At 39.9% G+C, this 7,500-nt stretch overlaps 1 protein-coding gene across 1 annotated transcript in view; it reads right to left on the reverse strand.

Moving 5' to 3' along the window:
* LOC122810129 (ankyrin and armadillo repeat-containing protein-like) overlaps positions 1-7,500 on the reverse strand; it is a 398,722-nt gene that overhangs the window by 297,654 nt on the left and 93,568 nt on the right. The gene's annotated exons all lie outside the window — the stretch shown is intronic.

A 7,500-nucleotide genomic window follows, 5' to 3' on the forward strand; every position in this document is an offset into this window, starting at 1 on the left:
CTTTTAATTAACGCATCGCCAGGTCTCTCTTAATGTTAACTATAAGCCTAACACCAGTTTCACAAAACAAAGATTTAATCCTGTTAGAGGAATTGGCAATCAATACAAATATTCAGCGATCAAAACAGTTTTCCATTTCCATACTGAGCGACACAGCTCAACACACAAGATCATATTAAACATACAGTTAGTCTGCTACCAATCGCACAGCTACTGCCATCAGGTAAGTGTGCCAATTGTTATGTTATACCCTTACTATGAGCCAAAAAAAATTGGAACTTCAAAAATTGGGCAGTTGAGAGATATGATGTGAGCTAGCATTTAGGAAATTAGAGCAATTGTCTAGCGACAAACAAGTACAAAAATGCATACACTTTTTAAAACTTTTTGAATTTACTGCCTAAAATAATACTTATCTAAAAAAACAATACAGAAAAACTAGCGAGCACCATTTGAAGCAGGGGAACCAAAGTACTCAGTGTATTATATCACAGGAAGCAAAACACGACTGGAATACAAGTTTGCAGGTATTTTTAAGTAACTCAATATCGTGGGTGGGATTGTGATTATGTCATGAGTGATGTCACAAAAATGGGAGGTGATTTCCCAAGTGAGTGACAGTGTTTGAGCTTCGGTCCGAGGCAGAAATCCAGTTTAAGAAACGAGCCAGTGCCCCTTTAAAATAATACAGTAGAATAGTTCTGACATCAACACAGAAAAACACTTAGTCTAACCTTCCTATTTCCTAGCTATTTCTAAGAGAAACACTAACGTCTAAGATCCTACTTACATACAGACACAGGCAGAGTGCTGGTGAGTTGGATGTTCTCAAGACAAATGCAAAATGCTCTCTGATTCTCTCTCTTTAAATTGATAACACAGTGCTGCTTCACATTACACCATTCTTAACAATTTTCTGTTTTCCCAGGCTAACAGAAACTCAGAGGTTAATAGCCCTTTTGATCTTGCAGCTGGTCAGGAAGCCAGAGCAATAAAATAAATTATACATGTAAATTCTAGCCATTAACTCTGGCCTCAAAACAATAGGAAGAATTCCTTCATTTAGATATCTCGACTCTGAGTTTTGACATTAAACAATTACACAATGCTTGACTTATCAGCTTTCCTACAGCAGAGTGCACTGTTGTTACATTTTTGCAGTTCCACATTTAACACCATTTTTTTCCCATTTAAGAGAACAAGCCTGTGGCTTATATTAATATTTATTAATGACAGAATTATCTACAAAATTCTACTTGGCTAGGCTGGCAGCCTTCACTTATCTTCACACCCCCACTTGTAAAAGTGTTTCTTATCCAAAAAAGACCTGCTGCCTGGCAACAACTATCTACCTGTTTCATGGAGAAAACATGATCAAAGTAAAAAATGAACAGCAAACAAGAGACAAGCTCAAGATAAATTGCTTAAAGGGTTACTGCACAGGTTATGGACCAAACATAATAGATTGGCATTCTGTTTAGCTTACGGGTAAAGCTTGCAAATATGACTGCAAGTCTCCAACAAATGTAATGAGCTTCTGAAAATACTGTAATCCTGTCCTTTATTACAAATACTGTCATATGCATTTCAATACCTAAGGCTTATACGCTATCTAGTTATGTAAATATTCTCTGTATGGCAACAACAAAAAGGCTTTCAATGTTGGTAATTCTTTAACAGTACGCTTATTAAAGCTTACTTGCATTGTACAGTCTCAGGCAAGCTTACCTGATGGCCATTAAAGCATTGCTACTTAAACATAGAGCAACAGACACTGCAACATGCATTTTCTGAATAAGAAGAAGCATAAATCAACAGTATAAAATATGACATAAAACCAGAACATTCTGCAAAATCAAGGACAGATGAAAAGCCACTGTAGTACTTGTGTCTACCTTAGATGGGGGGATACTCTGCACACATACACTACATAACTGCTCCTTGCCTTGCTTGGTCACATCCAGAGTCACTATGTGGGGAAGTGAGGTGCAACAAGTATCTCACAATTTGAAATTTCTGGCTGATGGTGATGACCCCTCTGACACATTTGTCATACCTCTCAGCTTCAAAGCAAGAAATCTGGACAAAGCCATAAACAGAAGTGGGACAAAGGCCCAAAAATAAGGATAATTTTTAAATATTGCTCTTATAAACTTAGAAAGATAATAGAATATTAGGTCTTGCATTAGTATTAATTTTCTGAAGGGTATGAAATCTGAAACTCAAATATCTGTCATTATTTTCTAACTTCAATCTTTAATGATTTGTCACTAATTTGCAAGAAAACCACGATTTTATGAAAAACGGACCAAAAAACGTAATGCAAAAATATAAAATAGCCACATAATATAGCTGGGAACCTGTCAAAGAAGGGACACTTTTTTAATATTAGTACTGTTAACTTGAGCAGCTGACAAAATAAGAGAATCTACATGCATTTCTGAAATTAAAAGTAATCTATAACTCTGATCATTACAATTATTTATTAATTGTAAACCCTTCACATTTTCTTTCAAATTTGCGATTTTGCAGAAGGATTATTAGGGAGAGAGCAACATTTTGAGCCAAAATCAGGGACATAGGTTCATAGGTTCATAGGTTCATACTAGGCTATCTGCCCTAGGGCATTTATAAGCCTAGCCAGAATGTGTTTGGCTTTCGCCACCCATTTTAAATTTATTTTGCTATGCCCTTTTTCGAGGTTAGTATACTGTGCCTCTGTCTAACAGTGACACAGAAGTGATACCCGGGGTAAACCTACGATCTCCCATCCACTCATCAAGATTCCTCTTGAAGAGAGTCAATGAGGGACTCTGCCTAACCTGGACTGGGATTTTATTCCAGAGTGAAGGGAGCCTCTGGGTTATGAATCTGTCCCTCCAGCATGTCCTATTTATTTCAGTGCTGATGTTCAAGTCTCTCGAACGCGTAGTTCGATGGGATTTGGATTTTCTGAGGTGCAGCATGTCCATTAATTCCGGGTTGGACATGGCTTTATACGTCAGGCACAGATCACCTCTGAACAGGTGGTATGCCACTGAGTAGAGCTGGAGTTTCTTTAACCGGTCAGCATATGGCATCTGTTTGAGCCCTTTGATCCTCTTGGTGAGGTACTTTTGGGGTCTTTCCAGTTGCTGCAGGTGTTTGGTAAGGTACATCCCAAAAGGGGCATTGTACTCAATTATGGGCCTGATGAGGGATGAGTAAAGAGGCACGATGACCTCCCCTGATCTAGATGTAAATCCCTTCATGATTAGGTGGGCTATATAAAATGTTTTTCTAACCACTTTGGCCACGTGGTTGTCAAATGAGAGATTGCTATCAACTTGGGTCCCCAGGTCCCTAATTACTTCTTCTGTACTTAATGGATTGCCACCTATGTGGTAATTTGTGGGCACTTTGTTTTTGCCAAAGGGGATGACTATACACTTTTTGGCATTTAGCTTGAGGCCATGACTCTGGCACCAGTTGTCTGTTTCTATGAGGCCCTTTTGGAAGATGCTTGTGTCGGCTGGAGAGTCGATTATGGCGCCCAGTTTGCAGTCATCTGCGAACTTGGTCAGCCACAGTCCTTCCATGTTGGCCTGTACCTCCGAGAAATATATACCGAACAAGAGAGGTCCCAGGACTGAGCCTTGTGGGACACCACAACTGGTTTGGAGTCTGACATGGCTCCAGCAATTCTAACCGTGTGGGTTCTGTCCTTGAGCCAGTTTGCAATCCATCTAGTGACATAGGGGTTTATATTTAAGCTGGTGAGCTTATCTATAATGCCCGAGTGGGGTATTGTATCGAAGGCTTTTGCGAGGTCCAGGTAGGCTGTGTGGACCACCTTCCCCTCGTCAATGGCCTTGGTGACTGTTTCAAAGAAATCAACCAGGTTTAAGAGGCAGGATCTGCCCTTAACAAAGCCGAACTGGGTAGGATCCAGTGTCTGTAGGTCCCCAATATCTTTATTTATGAGGTCCATGATGATCCTTTCCATAGCTTTGCAGACCAAGCTAGTCAGGCTTATGGGGTGATAGTTTCCAGGATCCGTTGAGGCACCACCTTTATGGAGAGGGACCACTGTTGCTGTACGCCACTCTTTGGGCACATATCCTGTAGTAAGGCTGAGATTGAACAGTAGTTTTACGTTTGGGTTTAGCTCTTCTTGGAGTTCATGTAGGACGCAGCCCGGGACACCGTCTGGTCCCATTGATACTGTGTTTTTTGCTTTGGAGAGGGTGGCTCTTACCTGAGCATCTGAGATGTCAGGGGGGCAGCACTCTGCTGGGATAGATATTTGCCCTTTGGTGGGGAGAAGTTTGTGCTGAACCTGAGAGCTAGGATGTTGGCAATGTCTGTGGGTTCAGTGTATTTTTTGTCATTTTGGACTAATTCTGAGCATATCTGGGAATTACCACCCAGGTTCCTAACATAACTAAAGAAAGCCTTGTAATTATCCTTAGTGTCCTGTGCAATTTTTCTCTCGAAGCTGGCCTTAGACAATTTTATGAGTACCCGTAGTTTTTTGCTAATACTGATCAGTGATGCCTTCCCTTTTTGGGATTTTGCTCTATCATTTAGTAGCTTCCTCCTTCTATTGTATAGTTTGTTTATGGCTGGGGTCCACCAGACAGGACGTCTGCCTTTGGAGGATTGGGTCTTGGTTTTATTTGGGATCGCATGACCCATGCATTCCTGAAGGTGTTCATAGAATGCGTTTATAAAGGATTCTGTGGTCTGGGCCGTATTTTCCACAGGCCCGGGGGCTTTGAAGGATTCCACCTCGGTTTTGAGGAGTGTGAAATTTGCTTTAGAGAAGTTTTTCACTGTGGTTTTCTGGGCAAGGGGTGGGGTCGGGATGTGAATATCCAGTGAGATTAGTTTATGGTCTGATCTTACCAGTGAGGGATACACTTCTGGTCTGGAGCATAGAGTCCCCATGTTGGTGATGATCAGGTCCAGTATGTTTTCCCCTCTTGTGGGAGTGGTAACAAGTTGTTCCATAGCATTTGAGTTTATAAATTCTAGGAACCTTTGGGCTAGGGTGTTGGAGCTAGAGTAATGCTCCCAGTCTATGTTTGGGTAGTTGAAGTCGCCCAATATAATGGTGTTTGGAGACAGTTGAGAGGTTTTGGATGTACCTAATTCTATAGAGTAATTTATTTGCGCATACCTCTCAACCTCTTAACCCAGGAAATATGGACAAGGCCAAATATATTGGGGGAACATACAAACAGTACTAAAAATTGCTCTTGTATAAACTTAGACAGTTGACAGAACAACAGGTCTTGCTTTAGCATGCATTTTTCTGAAGAGTATCAAGTCTGAAACTCAATGTCTGACATTATTTAGTGACTTCATTCCTAAATGATTTGCCAGAAAACCACACATTTTATGAGGAATAAGAAGCAAAAATCTATTCATTCTGCAAATATCTGGACAGTTAAGAGGTATAGTTCAGCCAGGGCTGTCTGAGTTTGCCGCCCTTCCCCCCTCACAAAATCATGGTCGAATGAGGCCTCCCCCTGCAGCTATTCCAATGTCCCATTACTTGGCTATTTCACCCCATTTACCATAAACACTATAATGTGCATACTGTTTTACTTCTACAATGATTTGGATTTCATTAAAAGTTTTATTTTACATTTTACAGCACAAACACTAATAGACATCTGCTAAACAAAGCAATGCAGTCTCACAATGAAATAGACTTAGCATTAAAACTTCTCTGCCCTTGAAACTCACATTCATTGAAACAGCATTCAAACCCACATGCAAAGAAAATACATCTGGCCAGTGGCAGATAAAGATTAACTTTGGACTGTTTTTAAATCATAGGCCCCTTGCACAGGAAACATACATGTGTTCTTTGATACACCTTCGTGACTGTATTAAATTATATTTCTTGTATAATACAGTACAGTTGTTAGATGACATTTTAAATTTGTTTTGAACATTTTTCCAGTAAATAATGAAACAAAATGCATGCACCAATAATGACAAAAGTGCCCAGTTCAGAACATTTCCATCATAAAAGTCTACTCAAACTTCTACAATCCACCAGTATCAGTAAATATGCACAATATGTGCAGAAGTAAAAGCCATCTAACTAATTCTACATTAAACAGATCTGTAACTAATGAAGAGGTTGCTGCTAGCAAACAACTTTATATTTCATTGTTTCATCTACAACTAAAGTGCATGTTGCCCTTGAGGAATAAATTGCCTATGTTATATTAAAAGGTAAGCTAGTAATATTGCAGTAGGGAATGGATGGCAAGCTGATAACAGGTTCATCGTTACTAGGTATCTCTGCCAAAAAGGACATTCTCTGGACTGCAGCATCTACCCCCTTTAAAAGTGCAACAAAGTACAGTATCAGCAATGCATCTCTATACTGTGGGAGTAAAACCCACAACCTTCTGCATCAAAAGCAGGTACACTACCTATTATGTTATTAACAATGCAAGCAGACTCAGCATAAGCAGCACTAAACTTCTCTTCAAGCTCTCAGCTCCTTGTAAAATCCATTTGAAACTCAACTGTATCTCTCGACTTTGAAGCACAAGAAATCTGGAAAAAGTCAAAATGTATTGGGGGGGGGACAAAAGCCCAAAAACTAGGGACACATTTTAAACATTACTTGTATAATCTTAGAAAATTGCTAGAATAAAATGCTGTGTTACCACCATGCATTTCACTGCCAAGTCTTGAACCCAGGACTCTGTGCACTATAATCACAGCAACATACAACTATGTTAAATCAGCTGTTTCTTGGAAGACAGGTAGACTGAAACTTAAATGGCTATCATTTAGTGAAGTCAGTTCTCACCATAGCTCTCAACCTCTTAGCATAAACAGCCTGGACAAAGGAAAGCCAATAATGGGGGAATACAGCCGCAAAAATAGGAACACATTTCAAATATTGATCTTATAAACAGAAAATTGCTAGAATAAAGGGGTTTGTGTTACCATGTACTTTCTGAAAAAGATGACATCTAAAATCCAAATGCCTGTCATTATTTAATGAATTCTAAATCCAGAAAACCACAAATTTTACAAGAACTAAAATATAAGGCAAAAATTTTACAAGTGGTGGTGAGTAGGGAATCCAAGCTCTTGCTACCTGCTCCCAAGGTACAGGGTTTGAGTCTACTGTAGCCACCAGGTATATTTAACTGGGGCATTACACACACACACACACACACACACACACACACACACACACACACACACACACACACACTCACTCTGATCCCTTTCCAGTCTATGCAGTTGTAACTGCATAGACTTCTGGGATCTCTGCTCTTGAATGCTGACTTCCTGCTCTGGACTGGTTCACCAGCAGTCTGGATATCGGGAAATGCAGTGAAGGTCTGGGACTTGCGTTTGATTTTTTTTAATTTTCTTTTCTTTCTTTGTATGTTTTTTTTTAATTTTCTTTCTTCTTTTACAGCTGGGGGGGCTGCAGTCCTGCAGTCCAATAGCACGGGCTGCCCCTGGACAAATGTA

Source organism: Protopterus annectens, chromosome 8.part1, assembly GCF_019279795.1.
Source record: "Protopterus annectens isolate FY-2018-M chromosome 8.part1, PAN1.0, whole genome shotgun sequence".
Taxonomy (NCBI): Eukaryota; Metazoa; Chordata; order Ceratodontiformes; family Protopteridae; genus Protopterus; species Protopterus annectens.